The 20644-nt window shown below is 43.3% G+C and overlaps 1 long non-coding RNA gene across 4 annotated transcripts; it reads left to right on the forward strand.

Annotated features, from left to right (window-relative positions):
• Positions 1–10208: 10208 nt before the first annotated feature.
• On the forward strand, positions 10209–20429 carry LOC122461081. Of its 4 annotated transcripts, XR_006282801.1 has the most exons (5): positions 10209–10745; positions 14770–14868; positions 16226–16358; positions 19044–19484; positions 20306–20429. It is a non-coding gene; the product is annotated as an uncharacterized LOC122461081 (long non-coding RNA). The 4 variants fall into 4 exon arrangements; XR_006282799.1 differs by lacking the exon at positions 20306–20429 and having other exon boundaries at positions 13356–14868; positions 19044–19706; XR_006282798.1 differs by lacking the exon at positions 20306–20429 and having other exon boundaries at positions 19044–19706.
• Positions 20430–20644: the final 215 nt, after the last annotated feature.

Raw genomic sequence — 20644 nt, forward strand, 5'->3', positions numbered from 1 at the left:
GGGTGCTCCAAAAGGGTAGCTGATCCTATTCCTCTCACCTCTGGTTGCTCCCTTACCTCCCAACAGTGTTGGGCCTAGACAGAAGTTTCTCCACCATTGCTGTAGCTATCTCCAGGAAACCTGACTGAGTTAAACAGTACTGATCCTACAGTAGTAGTGCCTGGATCCACTTCCAGGGCAGACATCTCCATTTAAGCCCTTTTCTCTTTCTCTCTGGCCCTTCCACCACAGTTAGTGACCTGAGAGAGCCTGTTATAAACACCGGTGTTTTGGACAGTTCCTTGGTCTTTTTGCTTTCCTATTCATTCTAACAAAATGGTATCTTCTGAGATCCCATCCCCTGAGCGTTAGCCGTAGGAGACATTCTTATCCTTACAATGCTCCATCCTCCCCCTCTACTCCCTGCTGAGAAAGAGATTGAACCCTATTCCAGGAGGAGAGGAACTTCATCCCCATCCTACTGGAATTGCTCCCTTCAAAGGAGTAACACCCTGCTTTAACTCAGTCCATCCCTCCTACCATGACATGTGGGTCCCTGCAAAGGATTGTTCATCCTCTCGGAAAGGATCCCCAGAATTGAGTGTCCTGGGCAAAGCTTAGGTTCTCCACTGCTTTGTCCAGAACCAAACAGAAGAGGAAGTGGGAGAGAGCCCACTTTCTTCACATCCTTTGAAGTCTAGATCACTCCTTCAAAAGAAGCAAAGACCAAACACAGCAGACCAAAACTACAAAAGCTCAAGAAAATTGTTACTTAAAAATACCTGTTTATCTCCCTTACCAGAGGTAATTTCTGAAAATCTAATATGGGTTTAATCTTCCTCTTCTCAGGATGAAGACCTCTCGGATCCTGAATTGAGACTATGGAAGAAACAAGTATCTAAGCAGATTGCTTTGAATTAGTAATGCTACTCGGAATGATTTCTCTTGATACCAAATCTGATGAGGTTCCACCATTGCAGAACAGTTGTGATGTGAAAGAAAGTGAGACTACCAAAAATAACTCCAAATAAGAGTGGGAATAGCCTAATAAATATGGAAGTCTTTCAAGTCAGGTGCAGAAGTTTTACACAATTCCTACCACTGAAACAGACTCTGCCAATTTGCCTAAGATGCCTGCAGTAATGCCTCCCTGAATAATGGCTCAAGGAAGCAGTACTGCATCCACCTTAAGCACAGCCATTTTACCTTGGGGATGGCACTTTTCCTGAGTGAACCAAGATAAAAGGACAGCCCGTGGGAGAAAGTACAGAGCTTCTTCCACTGCACTTCATACTTCAGCTGTATCCAACGGTTTACAAAGAAAAAGTTCAAAGAACCACTGAATGGGAACTGCTTGCTAGATTAAGGGGAGCATTCCAGCACAGTCACTGGCAGTAAGAAGGGGGGGTGGTTGGCAGAGACCCTTATACCAGTGCATACGTGGGCCACTCTAGAGGGCGCCAGAGCTGGTCCCCTATGGATACCACTGAGGAAAAACTTCTGGCACCATTGCATATGGTGAGCACACATACCTAGAATGGAATGGACATGAGCAAGCACTCAAGCAAGAAGAATTTCCATGACACAGCTGGAGGTAGGCTTCCCTGGCATCTGTAGATAATAAGACCCTCTTGGAAATTACTGCTAACATAGATGGCAGATTCTCTACTGGGAATTTTATCCTCTTGCCAGATTTGTTCCTATATTTTAGATCCAGAATTTCCAGCTGATCATATGGAAATTGGGAAGAATGTAAAATAGATTTATAATTGCTCCACTTTAGGTACACATTCTATGGCTCTAATTGCTAGTAAGTAGGAAATAACTTATTTAAAAGAATTGGAAGAAATTGTGTTGGAAAAATATCTAGGATGAGTGGTTCTCTAGAATTTGATACCATAGCCTGACAAAATCACTTTCATCACCTTTTGGGCAGAGGAAGAGCCTGTCTATCACAAAGAGAAATTTATCATTCTCCTATGCCCCCTGAGGAGACCTGGCTCTGGATTATCTTGGAATCATTGATCAGTCTTGTATTCTTGGCTTGATTCCTTCAACCGTTCTCTTCTTCAAAAGTAGTTTTTGAAGAGGAAAAGGTGAAATGGCAAAAGAGTTGCTTGCTCTTTTTAAGACTATCTGAAGTCCTCATTTGGTGGTTCGAGGAGAGGAAGGACTAATTTTCCTTAACCTCAATCACAGTTTAAGTAATTCTTAATTTTCATCCAGCATAGCTGAATGATGCCATAGAGACAAAATAAATTTTTCACATGGTAGATTTAAAATCCTTGGAAGTAAGATTTTCAAACATGGTGTAGGCCCAAGTTAGGGCTGCCTGTGCATACTTTAGCTGTATCCAATTGCTTTGAAGTGCAATGGAAGCTCGATACTTTCTCCCACAGGCTGTCCTTTCATTTTGGGTACCAACCAAAAGACCTAAAACACACATGGAAAGGGGGCGCTCCCTGGACACCCATAAAGACAAGGCACAGGTGGAGCCCAGACTGACTCAGGCTATCTCACTGTCCCTGGAACCCAGCCAGGTGACAGCCTCACTGATGGGACCTACTCCACCTCACAAGCTGCCTCCCACTCCTGAGAGTGCTAGAGGCACGTGGTACCTCACAGTGCCATCCCCCCCAGAAGCCTTGCAAGCAGCAAGAGATATTTTCTCCCTCCTGGTGCTGCCAACTCCACGGGAAGAGCAGCCCATGGACCTCTCCCTTCCATCTGTTTCAAGAGGAAAGCCTTCAATGATACCCCTGCACAAGTCATCCCTGAGGCAACATACCCCGGCCCCATCCCACTCCCCAGAGCCATCCCAACAGCCTCTGGAGCCGCATCCCAGAGCACACGCTCGCAACCAGGCGTCGAGTTCCCAACACAGATCACCGAAGTCAAGGCACTGATCCCTGGGAATCCTGACACCAGTCACTGGACCCACAGTACCGTGGTACTGGGCCACAGAAGCACACCATCAGTCCTCAGAGCCTTGGCGATCTTTTCTTAGTGTCCAAGCACTGCTCGCCAGAGCCCCCTTGACGCTCTCAGGAGTCTTGGCACTGCTCCTCAGAGCCTCGGCAGATCCACGACACTGGTCACCGGAACCTTGTCACCAGAGCCCCGTCACCAATCACCACTGCGGGATGGATGGTCCCCTCGCTCCCGGGCATTGGAACTGACACACTATGCTCAAAACAGGTGGCAAAACAGCGGGCGAGTCTACAAGTGCATGCACAAGGTCAGTGGGCATGGACCTGGCAGGAATATAACCCGTGGGTGTGTTCCCAAGCTGGAGTTCCCAGACTCTATGATCAGTCTCAGGAGTGTCGGAAAGACCTTCAGCATCAGTTTCTCCCCCTGCCCCAGGCTTGGATGTCGGGTCGGGCCAAGGGGCCCAGGAATCATTCCTTCCAGGACATGTGGCTCCCCAGGCAGGTGGGACGCACAACCCACCCTTCCCCTTGAGCTGGCCGCCACCACCTCCTCCTCCTGATGAGGCAGTAGCAGGCCCTTCACAGGCGGTGCCCCAGGATGTTGTCAAATCCCACCAGAAGCTGCATAGACAGGTGACAGCAAACCTGGGATTAAAAGCTGAGGTAATGTCCAAAGCAGAGGCCTTCCTGTTCGACGTGCTGTCTGCAGGGGTGCCAGCAATGGTAGCCCTACCAGTCCACAATGGGGTGGTCGAAATTGTAAAGGCCCTGTGGCACATGCCATCATCCTTGCCACCTATGTCCCAAAGAGCAGAGCATAAGTACTACATCCCTGCAAAAGAGTTTGAGTACCTTTTATATGCATTACTCCCCCATGTCGCTAGTAATCACAGTGGCCAATGAGCATGACAGGCATGGTCAACGCAGCTCGACCCCCAAGAATAAAGACGCCAAGCAACTCGATCTATACAGCAGGAAAATTTATTCTACAGCCAGCCTACAGCTTTGTATAGCAAACCACCAGGCCGTGCTTGGCGGATGTCATTTTAATGTATGACAATCCACATCCAAGATTGCTGACTTGTTCCCGCAGGATGTTAAGCAGGAGTTCAGTGCCATGCTGGGTGAGGGTAGGGCGATTGCAAGGGTCTCCCTCCAGGCCACCTCAGATGCAGCAGATTCCACAGCCAAAGCCATGGTATTGGCGGTGTCAATGAGATGGGCATCGTGGCTGTAGTCATCTGGCCTCTCAGCAGAAGACCAACAATTGATCCAGGACCTCCCGTTTGATGGCTTGACCCTGTTTTCTGAACAAATGAACAGCAGATTACACAGTCTGAAAGACTCTAGGGCCACTCTTTGCTCGCTGAGCCTGTACACCTTGGCCCACACTAGGAAGTGATTTAAGCCTCAACACGCTCAGAGGTTCATGAGCGAGGCCAGAGCGGAACCATACCACAAAAAGAACAGGGATTTATAGGCACCACCAAGGTCAGCCGTCAGCAGTGGGGGATCATTTGGGCTCAAGCCGCGCCTCTCCTAAGAACAGGCAGTCATTTTGAAGGGACGCTCAAGGGCGACCTCCCAGCCTCGAACCGGGATCTGTCTCACCCCTTATTTTCCCACCATCTGTTGCCTTACCTTACCGCTTGGACCGCCATAACTATGGACTGCTCTGCCTCAATACGGTGGCAGCAGGATATACTCTCCAATTTTGTTCTATTCCCCCCCCTTCCAACCTCTCTTCCCTGTCCCTCTTCAGGGACCCTTCTCACAAGCAATTGCTCACCAGGAGGTACAAGCCCTCCTGTGGCTGGGAGCCGTGGAGGAAGTTCCTGTAAAACAAAGAGGGAAAGATTTTTACTCCTGGTACTTTCTCATTCCAAACGCCAAAGGGAGCCAACGCCCTATCCTGGACCTGTGAGACCTCAACAAATATCTCCAAAAGTTGAAGTTCTATATGGTCTCCCTGGCCTCCATCATCCCCCTCCTGGAGACTGGTATACAGCCCTTGACCTAAAAGATGCTTACTTTCACATCTTAATATTTCCCAGCCACAAAAGATTTCTATGGTTTTTGGTCAGACACATTATCAGTTTGCAGTGTTCCCATTTGACCTAGCGACAGCACCAAGAGTATTTACAAAGTGCATGGCAGTAGTCATAGCTTACCTCAGGAATCAGGGGGCCCAGATCTAGCCCTATCTGGACAACTGGCTCATGAAGGGTCACTCCAAAGGGCAGGTTCAGCACAGTATCAAGGTGCTGTGAATCACTTGTCGCACCCTGGGCCTGTTGATAAACAAACATTGGTTAGTATTCAGAGGACAGAGTTCATCGGAGCAGTCCTTGACTCTACCCAAGCCACAGCGTTCTTACCACAAGCCAGATTCAGAGTAATGTCAGATCTGAGTGCCGAAGTCACCACACCTCCGCTCACTACAGCTCAGGTCTGTCTCAGACTCCTAGGGCACATGGCTGCATGCACCATCATAGACCAGCACACAAGGCTGCGGCTGAGGCCCCTTCAAATGCGGCTTTCATCGGTCTATTCCCCAGTCAGACACCCCTTGGAAAGACTCCTCATGGTCCCACCCTGGTTACTCGCCTCCCTCCAATGATGGTGCAGTCCAAATCCAGTGATGGAAGGGGTTCCATTTGCGCCTCCACAGCCCACAGTGTCCCTGGTGTTGGATGCATCTGACCTCAGCTGAGGAGTGCACCTTAGTGCCCTCAAACTCAAGGACTATGGTCGCAGGAGGAGCTGTCGTGTCACATAAATGTCAGAGAGCTCAGGGCCATCCACCTGGCATGCGAGGGGTTCCTTCCTCCTCTACTGGTGAGTGGTGCACATACTGACAGACAACATGGCTTCCATGTTCTACATCAACATACAAGAGAAAGCCTGTTTCTCAGTCCTGTGTCAGGAAGCTCTTCCCGTCTGAGACTTCTGCATCCAGTATGCTATCCACCTAGAAGCCTCTCACCTCCCCGGGGTTCAGAATACGCTGGCGGATTGCCTCAGCTGGTCCTTCGATGACCACAAGTGGTCCCTCCACTTGGAGGTTGCCCGGATGCTCTTCCAAAGGTGAGGAGCTCCCCAAGTGGAGCTTTTCGCCACCAGACAGAACAGAAAATGCCATCAATTCTGCTCGTTATGAGGCCTCGACAGTGGTTCACTGTCAGATGCCTTCCTTTTGTCATTGTCAGAGGATCTCATGTATGCGTTTCCGCGAGTCCTGCTGATCATCGGGGTCCTTTTTAAGATCAAGAAGGACAAGGCACGAGTCACTATGATCACCCTGGCCTGGCCTCACCAGCATTGGTTCGGCACTCTCATGGACTTGGCAGTGGCAGCCCCATGGACTCTTCCCAGCCATCTGGACTTGCTGTCTCAGGATCACAGACAGTTGCTGAACCTGAACCTCGCCTCTCTCTCCACCTCACAGGGTAAATGCTGTCTGGTTAAGTCCCAAGGAGCAGGCCTGCTCTGCTTAGGTCAAGCAGGTTCTTCTAGAAAGCAGAAAATTCCTCCACAAAAGCTACCTACCTCACAAAGTGGAAGTGCTTCTGCTGGGCTTCAGAGCCTCTTTACAAAATCACTTTAGTACCTCTTTTCAATCCATCCTGGACTACCTCCTGCATTTAAAGCTCCAAGACCTTGCCTTTTCATTGGTCAAGGTGCACTTGGCGGCCATATCAGTCTTTCATTCGCATGTCCAGGGGAGACCAGTATTCTCACATAAGATGATGATCAGGTTTCTCAAGGGCCTCAAGAGCCCGTTTCCTCCGATACGGGATCCGGTTCCCCAATGGAATCTCAATCTAGTGTGTTCCAGGCTTACTGGTCCTCCTTTCAAGCCTCTTGCTCTCTCTTGGCGAGGCAAGTCTTCAAGATTAAAGCTCTTACATTGGAGCCCCGTACAGGGTGCTTTACAAGGATTAGGTCCAGCTGTGTCCCCTTCCTGCCAAAGGTAGTGCTGCAGTTCCATGTCAACCAGGACATCTTCCTTTCGGTGTTAGGTCCAAAGCCACATGTGTCTAACGAAGATAGACATCTGGACACCCTAGACGTCAGGCATGCCTTTGCTTTCTACTTGGAGTGTACTAAGCCTTTCCACAGATCGACTCAACTTTTCATTGTGGTGACTGACAGAATGAAGGGCCTCCCAGTGTCATCCCAAAGGATCTCTTCCTGGATCGCTACCTGCATCCGAATTGGTGCAGGTGACACCTCCACCAATAGTAACTGCTCACTCCAGAAGAGCTCAGGTGTCATCAGCCGCCTTCCTGGCTCATGTCCCCATCCAGGACATCTGCAGAGCCGTGACGTGGTCGTTGATACACACCTTCACAATGCATTACGCCTTTACCCAGCAAACTAGGGATGATGCTGGATTTGGCAGAGCTGTGTTGCAATCGACACATCCATGAACTCCTACCCGCCTCCAGAGGTACTGCTTGGGAGTCACCTACAATGGAATGGACATGAGCAAGCACTTGAAGGAAAAAAAACGGTTACTCACCTTTCGTAACTGTTGTTCTTTGAGATGTGTTGCTCATGTCCATTCCATGACCCACCCTCCTTCTCCTCAGTAGGAGTTCCAGCAAGAAGATACTGAGGGTGCGGGAGGGTTGGCAGCGCCCCTTATATCGGTGCATATGTGCACCACTCCAGAGGGCGCGACAGCCAGCACCGGTGCATGTGGCGAGACCACACACCTACAATGGAATGAACATGAGCAACACATCTCGAAGAACAACAATTACAAAAGGTGAGTAACCATTTTTTCCTCTGATTCTTCTAGGGCCAGGTCTATTTCAATATCAAATACGGCCCTTTGGCTTGGTTTCTTCCTGTGAACTACCACCAAAGTGGTGGTGGTTCTGTGTGGTGGTTTTGTGATGTGAACAAATGTCCAATGGGAACTGTTGAAAAACTCCTTTCACTGTAGATCAAAGTCAGATTTGAACCCTGTTATGCAAAGGTGAAAGCCTGGTGCGAACAACCTTTGTGTCATTTCACCCTCTTTAATTGGGTTCTTTAAAAGCCACTCTGTAAAAGCCATGCTTTAAAGGCGCAGAGCTCAAGAATGGATGTTTTCTGGTTCAAACTCAAAATCCTAGACTGTTAGACACAGAGTTTAAAATGACACTGTGAATGGTAAAAGTGATGCATGTTTCAGAGGAAAATGTAAATTACTCTGCTTTAAAACAGGATAATTTCCAGTCTAAACCCTGAATGAAATAAAATAATTAAATCACATCATAATAGAAATAGTTTGGTATATATTTGAGTTTTAAATATAAAAGGATTATCTGCTTAACATAAAAGGAACTATGCTAAATTTGTATTTATAGTTGAGGATTAAATAAACTAATCCTCCAGTAGTTTATATTATTAATTGTTAGGAGGTAAGATAGATTCATCTGCATATTAACAATTTGAAATCTATACCTCAGTATGGCGAAGACAGCACAAGAGAGACCACCAGTTCTGACAATGTCATTCACATTTCCCACTGTTTTTCTCTATTGTAGCAAAATGTGAGAAGCTGCTCTCAAGTCCACACAGACAAAGCTCTTTATTAGTCTTTACTGAGGCATGATCCAGGCATCTATGCTGAAGCCGCCAGCCTGAAAGAAGTGCTACTTGATGGCATCTGGCAGCTTGTCTTTGCAGTGGATAGATTTATGAGCTGTGAAAGATGGTCAAATTAACATCCTAGGCATCCTTGATAGGATTAGAGTTTCTGGTACATGCAGTTATTTGCATATTGCCCTGTCTTACCACATTAGTATTGTCTTTGTGGCTCATTTTAATCCATGATTTCTGTATTTCCCCCCTCCCTGTACATCTGACTGTTTTCAGTTACTCCTTGCATTCTTACAGAGATCCCAGCTCCCCTAATATTCCAAGTAGAAATACTGATTTTTAGCCTGACATTTTCTAATTAAAATATTAATGTAAATAGAGAGCACTAGTTATAGTTCTTGAACTCTATCCTCATGCAGGGATGGATGCTCTTCAATAGCTGCATGATCCAGAAAAGTTTAATGTAAAACTGCATTAACCATGCTTACTAGAGTTGGGAAGGGACAGCTGCTGACAGTGTGAATTAACTTTCCCCCCCAAGAATGGAGAGGGGGGCAGACTAAATGCAAGGTATCTTTCTACATTCTATAAAAATATTTCAAGTAATTACCAAAGTTTTCAAAAAGTTTAATTTCACCACTTAAAGAAGTCTAAAGAAAAATGCCTCCCACCCTCAGAAAGTACACCACATTTCCCCAAAAGCTAGGTTGGGTATGACTACACAAGCTACAGTCACACCTTATCCTTGTAGGGCAGACATACCCTGTGATGTACTTCAACTTTGATAGTCAAACGATTTTGCAATACAGTAACTCCTCACTTAATGTTGTAGTTATATTCCTGAAAAATGTGACTTCAAGTGAAACGATGTTAAGTAAATCCAATTTCCCCAAAAGCATTAATGTAATTAGAGGGGGTTAGGTTCTAGGGAAATTTTTTTCCCCAGATAAAAGACTATACACAATACATGTTTTAAACAATTTAAAACTGTACACAGCAATGATGATTGTAAAGCTTGGATGAGGTGGTGGAATCAGAGGGTGGGAAGAGAGTGGGATATTTCCCAGGGAATGCCTTACTGCTAAATGATGAACTAGCACTCGGCTGAGGCCTTAAGGGTTAACACGTTGTTAATGTAGCCTCACGCTCTTCAAGGCAGCACAAATGGAGGGAGGGGAGACAGCATGGGAGACAGAGATATACACCCTGTGTGTGTGTGTGTGTGTGTGTGTGTGTGAGAGAGAGAGAGAGAGAGAGAGAGAGAGATGCACATTGCCCCTTTAAGTACTCTGACCACACTCAAAGTATATTGCCTTTTTAAGTAGCCAGCAAGTTGCCTCATCCTGAATCTTGTCATGTGTCGTCCCCCCCCCCCCCGCCCCGTTCTATGGAGATGGGGGTAAGCAGGGGGCAGGAGCATGGTGGGAGAGGGACACCCTGACATTAGCCCCCTTCTTCTCCCCCCGCACAGCAAGCAGGAGGCTTCCGGGAGCAACTCCAAGGCAGAGGGCAGTAGCAGCACATGGCAGTGGGGGGAGGGACAGCTGAACTGCCAGCAATTGATAGCCTGCTGGGCAGCTGCCGCACAGGGAACTTAGGGGAGCAGGGAGCTGATAGGGGGACTGCCAGTCCACCCTGGTTCCAAGCCCCCACCAGCTAGCGCCAACAGGCTGCTCTCCCTGCCAGCAGTGGACAAAGCAGGCGGCTGCCCAACAACGTTATAAGGGAGCATTGCGCAAGTTTAAATGAGCATGTTCCCTAACTGATCAGCAACATAACAAAACAACGTTAACTGGGACGACTTTAAGTGAGGAGTTACTGTACCTACATGTAGAACAGAACAAGCTTGTGGTAATAGTGATATTCCAGCATGAGTGAAAAGGAAAGTGTTAAACAACAAAGTTGAAAACCTACTGATAAAGATATATACAACATATTCTTAGAGTTAAGTACCTTAGAACTGAAAAAACATTGGTTAGCTATTCTCCCCTAGTAATCCATATATGGCATGTTTACCCACAGTCCCCTCTAGCCCATTTCTGTAGCCTCACCTCCTTTAGGAATGAAACTTAGGTGGAGTCTTTCCTCTCTTTTCAGCCAATCTCTTTTCAGTTCCAATATAAAAGCAAAGAAAACCTCCTCATCAGAAGTCCTAGGTTTGTGGGTGCAGCAACAAGGTTATCTCTCCATGTTCCCAATGAAGGCTTGATATCTTAGCTAGAAGAAACATTACTACAGGTAAGAGATTCTTAATGAGTTGTTTAGGCGTGATTACTTCTTGAAGGCTGTTTGCAACACTAGAGTGTTAAAAATACATAAGTTGTATCTAGTTGATGGGGTAGAAACCGTTTTCAAAAAAAAAAAAACCACAAGTTCCTTATAAAATGAGTTAAGCTTTGCATGACTAGTCTCCTCAAAGGCCTACCTGTTCATAGCCTCATCACAGCCAAGAGGAGGCTCCATTCCAAATAAGCAGGTGATCCAGGCAGCTCAAAGTGAGTGGTGGTCCCATGACACTTATTGTGACACATCTCACTCCTCATAATTCACTTAGTGAACAAGTACAAGCTCACAGACAAAGGTGTATCACGAAGTGTGTATGGCTGCAGCTGGGAAAGAGACTTGCCAAGGTTTCAGGCTTTCAATTTATGGAGTTATTGGAGGAAAATCAAGGGGTAATATTGGTAAGGGAGCACGCATTAATCCACTAGAAAGAATAGCAATCTATACACACAAGTTACTATTTGTAACTGCTTTTAAAATAACTCTGTCAGTGTTTTGGGCTTTTCGATTTGAGGTTTTCATTACACAGAGAAGAGTTGGGGTTTTCATTCTACTGAGATGCCTTAATTGAAAAACTAATGTCTGGGTTTGGGCCACAATGTCAAAAATTAGATGGTGTGGTAAGGGGCATTATAGAAATGTCTGAAGTAGAAGAGATTCTGAACATCTTCAGAGTTCAGAGGTGTTAGAATTTCTAATAATTGTTTGGCTTGTTATATGGAGAGGCCACTAGGCTCGGGGCGGCCAGTTGGCTCCATGCGCTGCCCCTGTATGAAGGTATCACCCCCCCACAGCTCCCATTTGCCGTGGTTCCTGGCCAATGGGAGCTGCAGAGCAAGGGCTAATTTAGCTACAACTAATCAGGAGAAAGATCTTTTATGGTTCTCTGAAGACATCCACGCAGTGTGCAGCAGCAATCAAAAAAGCAAACGGGATGTTAGGAATCATTAAAAAAGGGATAGAAAATAAGATGGAGAATATCTTATTGCCCTTATATAAATCCATAGTACGCCCACATCTTGAATACTGCGTACAGATGTGGTCCCCTCATCTCAAAAAAGATATACTGGCATTAGAAAAGGTTCAAAAAAGGGAAACTAAAATGATTAGGAATTTGGAATGGGTCCCATATGAGGAGAGATTAAAGAGGCTAGGACTTTTCATCTTGGAAAAGAGGAGACTAAGGAGGGGGATATGATAGAGATATATAAAATCATGAGTGGTGTGGAGAAAGTGAAAAGGAAAAGTTTTATTTACTTGTTCCCATAATATAAGAACTAGGGGCCACCAAATGAAATTAATGGGTAGCAGGTTTAAAACAAAAGGAAGTTCTTCACTCAGCACACAGTCAACCTGTGGAACTCCTTGCCTGAGGAGGTTGTGAAGGTTAGGACTATAACAGGGTTTAAAAGAGAATTGGATAAATTCATGGAGGTTAAGTCCATTAATGGCTATTAGCCAGGATGGGTAAAGAATGGTGTCCCTAGCCTCTGTTTGTCAGAGGGTGGAGATGGATGGTAGGAGAGAGATCACTTAGAATCATAGAATCATAGAATCATAGAATATCAGGGTTGGAAGGGACCCCAGAAGGTCATCTAGTCCAACCCCCTGCTCAAAGCAGGACCAAGTCCCAGTTAAATCATCCTAGCCAGGGCTTTGTCAAGCCTGACCTTAAAAACCTCTAAGGAAGGAGATTCTACCACCTCCCTAGGTAACGCATTCCAGTGTTTCACCACCCTCTTAGTGAAAAAGTTTTTCCTAATATCCAATCTAAACCTCCCCCATTGCAACTTGAGACCATTACTTGATCATTACCTGTTGGGTTCACTCCCTCTGGGGCACCTGGCATTGGCCACTGTCGGTAGACAGGATACTGGGCTGGATGGACCTTTGGTCTGGCCCAGTATGGCCATTCTTATGTTCTTATGACCTCTGCCCTAAAAGTATGTCTACAATGCAGTTAAACACCCATGGCTGGCCTGCGTCACCTGACTCAGACTTGTAGGGCTGGGGCTGTAAAATTGCAGTGTAGATTTTCAGCTTCAGGCTAAAGCCTGGGTTCAGGCCAGCCATGGGTGTTTAACTGCAGTATAGACATACCCTTAGAGTGTTGGCAGCCAGTGTAAGTGTGATCAGCCTTGGACTGCTCTTACAGACCAATGTGGCACATAGCTGGCCTGGGCCTTAGAGCTCCCTTAGAGCTCAGGCCCTTCTGAGTTGTACTGTCCACTCCAAAGATGAGGATTCGGGTTTTCATTTTATTTTGATAGGAACCAAACAAATTTTCTGAAGTGCAAAGAGAGATGTTTGCTGATATTTAATGTTCTTGTGTGACTCCTGCACCATGAAAACTTAGCAAAGATAGATTTAAAAAATAACAAAAAACCAACGGAATAAAACCCTTAAGGCTCCCTTACTATTTACAGTGAACTCACGGAGGTTTACAATGCTCCTATAAGCTATTAAAATACAGTCAATATGTACATTTCTCCTTGTAATGGTCCAAAGGAGAGTCCTTATTGGCCCCTCTATGGGTGGCATGACATCGTGCCCTATATTCAATAGGTTCTTCAGATTGCCTAACTGTCTGCTGAGGGCTGCTGGAGAATAGAACTGAAAAGGAAAAAAATGTTCACGCTATGTGGTCTCAGATCCAATGAAAATGCAGATTGCTTCAGCTGGGGATAAAAGAACTTAAAAAAAAAAGAGCTTGTAGTCTTGGAGCTACTATTAAAAGGGGAGATGAATCATGAGAGACCATTTCATGCCAAGGTACATTAGAGAGTAGAATCTCAAAGAGCTATTAACCCTCAGTAAGAGTTGTGTGGAAGTCCTTTGCTGTCTGGACAGAAGCATGCATATAAATTTAATACTGTTTGTCCTTCGACAGAGAAAAAAGATTACTTCTATATCCTTAACATCTTGTCTCTACTAACATGAAATGATACTCCACTGTGTTGCCGCCACCGTAATCCTTTCCTGTCAACAGAATAGCAATGATAGATGTATAATTTTGAAAGGTTTTGCTGTGGAAAGAAAAAAATGGTCTGCAATCGTGTGCATGTTTTATGTACGTTTCTTTTAGATCTTGTCTCCTTCATTGCAAATCATTATGCTGGTCAAGGCGGGTCTTTTGGGAAGTGTATTATAGTTTGTTTGTTTTTTATAGAATTATAAAAGCTTTTGAAAAATTCCTGCATTGAATCTCCCTTTCCAAAGTTTCTCTAGATTAGCTGAGGTTTGATTTTGATGTATTTAATATAATTGTAGTTCCAGAGCTGAATGTGATTCACAATACATGGTACTAGAAAAGCATAACTGTGCAAGATTCTGTGATCTTTTTAACTCAGACCTCATATTCTACAGACACTTTTGTGGCCCAGTCCTTACTCATGGAAGTAAACCTATTGAGTTCACTGTGACTACTCATATATGAATAAGGAATATTTATGTGAGTATGATTTGCACGATCAAACCCTTTAAGAGTTTTCTAGTAAATTAACAACTATCTGCATAAATCTTAAGTAAAACGTTGCACTTTAAGATTTGGATCTTTTTTTATAGACTCTAATCTTCTTTTACTTGTTTCCTTTGATAAATTCAGTATAATGTGTGTGTGTGTGTGTGTTTATATTTGTATATTACAAAAAGTTATTTAACATGGTTAAGGTTCATAAAAATTCTTTCATTAAATGTCTTCTGATTTTGAGAAGTCTTAAAATGGAAAATATAGCCAAAATAGAAATCTGAAATTATGATCAAGTTTAATCCTGAAGAGTTTTATTTTAAAAGATTCTAGATTTCATCTGAGAGTTAATCATAGAACATATATAGGTGATCTAACTAAATTCTAAAAGTAACATTTAAATGTTCATTATGGTTTGTCTATAATAAAAATATTATGTACATTTTGCCCCTCAAAAAGGCACATTGTATGAATGCAATAGCCTTACAGTGTTACATATGTTTTTCACTACAGCTAATTAAAATATACTTCTGCTAAAATGAAGTCAATACGGTCTTTCTAACAGCAAGACAAGTACAGCAAGCCAGCATCATGCAACGTCCCCTTCATAAGGTACACATTAATATCGAGCATAAACACATACACAATTTTAGATTGTAAGGGTTAATAAAGAACACTTCCTTGTTGTTATGAAGCTGAAGTTATTTTTGCTGCATTTGTGCATTTTCTGAATTTTCTAAGACCATGAGAATTTTCAGTGTTTCTCTTTGTAATCATTCAAGACTGTGTTTGAGTCAAGTGGAATGTAATGTGACTGCGAGGCACGTGGTGCTCCAGGAGAAGGCGGGAGGGACCTGTTCTGTGGGAAGGCTGCATTTTGATGAGTAAAAATCACACCATAGCGATCAGGCCATTTCTTCTATTCAGAAAGCTGGAATGTGGGCTGAGTTAAGGATGGTGCAGCCTTCCCTCTCACGCCCTTTTCCCCCCTCCAAGGCACATGCATCATTAACCTTCTGAATGCTTGAAATAAATAGAACAAAATATTTTCCTTACACTGAGGGTAACAGAGACTGTACAAATCTAACAAAGCAAGGCACATACCAAACCACATTAAGCCCTACGAGCCTGAATTATTTCTAAAGCTGTATAATATCTTCTACATGATTGTACTTGATAGATCCCCTCCCTTAATGAAACACCATGGTGACTGGGAAAATTAATCTAAACTCTAAATACCTTCTGTTTAAAAGCTTCCCAAATGTACTTCTTTATGGATTGAGCATGAAATCCTTAAATCCAAATTATTAGTGGAGTAAGGTTGTAGTGAAAATTGGAAAGTCTGTTGCGGAAATGCCTATTGTATTGTTTGATTTTACTGTGAGCTTCAGTAAAAGGCTCACGGTGCAAGGTAGGGCAATATTATATTAGGGTTATTTAATGAGAAGTCACTAAAGACTTAAGATTCAGTTACCCAACTTGCTTTCATTTAAATTGTTGCTGTCCTGTGCCCCTGTCTTATTGTTCTGTTTGTTAAGGGCTTGATTCTGGCGCACTGCTCCACAATGCAAATATATGAAAAAAAGTTAAAAATTTTGAGGATACCCATTCAAACAGTTGGATCTTGAACCCACCAGAAAACATTAATTACAACTAATTAGATGTGAAATAATTTACATATGTAGTAGTATATAGGGATGTAGCCAATAGGGACCTATCTGAATAGAGATCATTTGACAAGACTCTGGCTCCTCACTTGTCATAGAATCATAGACTTTAAGGTCAGAAGGGACCATTATGATTGTCTAGTCTGTCCAAAGTTGTAAGTGTACAAATGGATTTGTAAAGGTAATGATGAGACTGAAATTCAAAAGAAGCTCTCATCTCCCCGCATGCTGCTGGAAAACAATTAAAACCACAGCTTATATCTGTTTTCAAAATCCTGACAACTAACCTCTGTTCGCCACAGCTTACCTTAGTCTCTCAGTATCCCACATGTAGTTACACTTTCCAAGCTGTAGAATGATGTTCAGCTTGGACGTGCATAACAAGAAGACACTGACCACCAGTTGAACCATATTACTGTAGAATCTTCTCCCTAGGTAAGTACTGGTAACGAGTTTATGCACTGAGCTGTGTTAGGTCTGATGAGGAAATTACTAAGGATTCCATCAGGACAAATGGAGTCATATTGCAGGGGAAAAGACTCATTCAAGCCAATACAAGCTAAACATAGATCATGTTAACGAGAAATATGGATCTGATTTCCCTTTCCTCAAACCAGTTTCTCACACAGAGATCTATGAAAATTAAAGAACTTTGCTGTCCTGATTAAGGCCCCAGTTCAACCAAGTATTGAAATGCATACTTAATTTTAACTTTAAGCCAATGGGACTTAAACATATGCTTAAGTGTTTTGCTGAATGGGAGCCCCACTGCTAGTACTTTAAGGTTATACATAAGGATTTTCACAATGCTGGAACTGAGACTGAAAGGCGGAGGTCAGAAACTGAGCACAACTCCAGATGTTAAGTACAGGTTAACCATCTGCACAGATTTCAGTTTCAAAATGAGAGAGAGTGAACAGTTGAAATGTTTCAGTGGGAGTTGCAGAAAAGGGTCCTAGAAAGAGCTTGCTTGTATAGATATCAGTATTTTCTATTTTATATAAAAGTCATGAGTAGTTCACTTCTAGGGCAGGACCCGTAATGTATTGAAGCAATCTACATGTAACAGTGGGCACATATTGTATAAGATGTATTGATTGAAATTGCTGCAATTTCATATGGAGGAGATTCATCTGATCTATGGCTTTTGCTCTTTCATAATAATGGACAGCTCTACAATTCTGTTAGTTGTAATTGACAATCAAGGACTCAGTGGCATTATTTTCATGCGAGTTTTTCACTCAAACTCTTCAATGTAAGTTGAAGGGAGTATTCAGGCTTAATGCTTAGGTGACCCTCTCAGGGAGAGCACTTCCAAGCAGACTAGGGATTGCTCCCTAGACTTCATTACACCAGTTCTTTGCACTAAGAATGGATCCAGAACATTTTAGTGCCAGTGAATATGAACAATGTGGTAGATGAAATCAGAATTTGGTCTCTTCTGGCAACGTTAAACAAATCTCCCAGGCAGACCTGATGGTGAACAGAATGAAGAAGACACACAGGAAGCATCATGGCAATTACAGTAAACATTTAGTTTCTGAGACACTTAATAGGAACTGCATTTTTAAATTGTTCAACAAATAAATAGTGGCATCTTGCCCAGGCATCCCTCCCCAACACTTCCTTCCCCCTTTTTCAATTTAAATGCCTAAGTACCCAGCAGAGGATCTAGGAAAGAATAATTCTCATTGTGGTCATTGTGCACAAAAACAAAAGAACCTACTGATCAAAGATTTGGGGTCTGCAGCCCAAACTTTGTCATGTGACCAGCCAGTTCTGTTTCCAGCTGTCAAACTACAAACCGGTCTGGAACTGCTTCACCATTTATGTGGAGCACTAGTTGCCTAGTAACAGCTTCAGGCCGTCATTTACATTGTTTTACATTTCATGGCCACTGAAGTTTCTTGGGGAAACTTTCTGTAGTTTAGCCATATCAAGTTGTTGTTTTTTTTCCAGTTGACTTCCACAGAATCCTTTCCCTAGCAATATAATCTTGCACTGACATAGAAGTTATAATTTCTTAAAGCATCATCTTTTGTCCTTCCCTATTAAAATATCAAAATGTCATGCCCTTTCAATGCTTTGTTTCCATCCAGATACATATCTTGAAATGTATTGGAATGAAGTGAGCCTAGTTTAAGCAAAAGACAATGTTAGATATGAAGCTTTGGGCAAGTTTCTCAAACTCTGAAGGAGGAAGATGTAATAGGGATGGGAGATGGGGAAAGTCCAATGAAACAAATTTTGCCAAGTTATTATTAAGAAGATATAGTGACCTTAGGCATGTGAGTTTCTTTTGTATGTTACACCGCAATAAACTTTGTAGCCCCTGAGAACATTCAGGGTGCCAGTGTCCAGCAAATTACTCATAAATTTAGCTAGTAAATTATTAAAATATTTTTATGCACACTATATAATAAAATTCTGTATTTGATAAAATGATGGTAACTGTGGCTTCTTAAATTGTATAGCAAACATAACTCTCTGCCTACCCACAATTAAATAATCTAATTTATGCAGTTCATTTTTTGTAGGGTTAGAGGGTTCTTCATGAGAAGAAATGAGCCTTCATACACTGGTTTCAGAGTAGCAGCCGTGTTAGTCTGTATTCGCAAAAAGAAAAGGAGTACTTGTGGCACCTTAGAGACTAACAAATTTATTAGAGCATAAGCTTTCGTGAGCTACAGCTCACTTCATCGGATGCATTCGATGAAGTGAGCTGTAGTTCACGAAAGCTTATGCTCTAATAAATTTGTTAGTCTCTAAGGTGCCACAAGTACTCCTTTTCTTCATACACTGGATGTAAGAAGAGCTCTTGCATTTTACCTAGACAGGACTAGGTTCTTTAGGGCTTCACCTAAAGAACCTAGGTTCTTTTTATCTCAATTGCAGAATGAATTAAAGGACAGGCAATTTCCACTCAAAGATTGTCCAGATGGGCTGCCAGATCATCTTAAACTGTTACAAAGCCTCAGGGGTTTTCCCCTCTCTGAGAGTTATTGCTTACTCCTCTGTTGCCCTGTCGAGCAACATACCTATCCCAGACATCTGCAGAGCAGCCACCAGGTCTTCGTTACACTCATTCTTCCAGCACTATGCTCTTGTGATTGTTTCCAGAGCTGATGAGCTGTTCTACAATTTGTACTGAATCCACCTCATCAGCACCCTCCTCCATCGTGGAGGTACTGCTCAGGAGTCTCCTGATGGGGAGCACCCCAGCAACACTACTCGAAGAAAGAGGAGCAGTTACTCACCTTGTACGGTAACTGGAGTTCTTTGAGATGTGTTTCCCTATAGGTGATCCACAACCTAACCTCCTTCCCCTCTGCCTTGGAGTCTCTTATTGGACTTTCATAGTTGAGAAGGAACTGGAGTGTTGGTGGTGAGTCCGCCCTGCCCTGTATGCCATTGTAGTAGAGCTTGAGGGTGCCTAGGGCACAATTGCAGACCCATTGTCACTGCTGAAGAAAAATCTCTGATCCAGAGTGCACAGGTGTGCACACACTGACATGGAGCAGCCACAGGGGGACACATCTCAAAGAACCGTTGCTATTCAAGGTAAGTAACCTTTACTTTTCAGAAGCATTTGAATCTTTTAGAATCTGTTCTGTTTCTATTTCAAGTCTTTTTTTTATCCTGTGACAAAATGAATGTTAAGACAATCCCTCCTCATGTCCTTATCTAGAGTGATTTACACACTTTCATTTTTGGAAAATTTTCAAAGTTCATTGTGTGCAGATGTAAATCACTCCTTGGAACCAAAAATACCTTCTCTTTAAAGCTGCCTCTGCCTCTTTTTTTTTTTGGCCTGCAAAAACTGAACTGTCTGGTTTGGCAGAGAAAAATATAGGCCTGTTAGAAAATGTTATTGGAGTAGATATGTAGAAAGAAGAAATTTACACATTTTGGTACATGTTTTCAGTAAGTAAATTCTTTAATTTTGGTGTGGTCTGAGTTGGGAAGGAAGTGCACAAATTGAGGATGGTATTCAACAGAATATTAAGGAGCCAAAATCTTTCATCTTTGAAACCTATTCAGTGGAGATTCGGCCATTCTGTTGAACGAGGTTTTATCTGGATCCACAGATAGTTCCTGTGGAGACCCCTTAAGGAATGAATATTCCATGTAATAGGTTCCCTTCATATTTCTCCCTCTTCCCAATCCTGATTTTAATGGAGGCGTCAGAGCAACTATATTTCACTAGCTTAGCAGCTGGAGATCACAAGTGAAAACATTAGAGATGTTTACAACTTACAACATTGCATTCCAAATACAGTTTACTGTTGTGTTGCTCAGCTATATTTAATGTTGTATTCTAATTTCTTATCTTCTATATTGTGGGATGGTCTAATTGCTGCACTCTGGGGTACTGTTTCAAGAACACACAAAGATTTTTTCCCCCACTGCTTTCAACATAAGAATCTCCATACCAGATCAAACCAATGGTCCATATAGTCCATATGCTGACTGACAGTAGCCAGTATAAGATGCTCTGGAGGAAAGATAGCTGATGGATTCCTTCATCAAGTAGTTGCTGAACCGACTAGAGGGGATGCCATTTTAGATTTAATTATGGTGAGTAGCGAGGACCTCATAGAAGAAATGGTTGTAGGGGATAATCTTGGCTCAAGTGATAATGAGCTAATTCAGTTCAAACTGAACGGAAGGATTAACAAAAATAAATCTGCAACTAGAGTTTTTGATTTTAAAAGGGCTGA

This window comes from Dermochelys coriacea, chromosome 7, assembly GCF_009764565.3.
Source record: "Dermochelys coriacea isolate rDerCor1 chromosome 7, rDerCor1.pri.v4, whole genome shotgun sequence".
Lineage (NCBI taxonomy): Eukaryota > Metazoa > Chordata > Testudines > Dermochelyidae > Dermochelys > Dermochelys coriacea.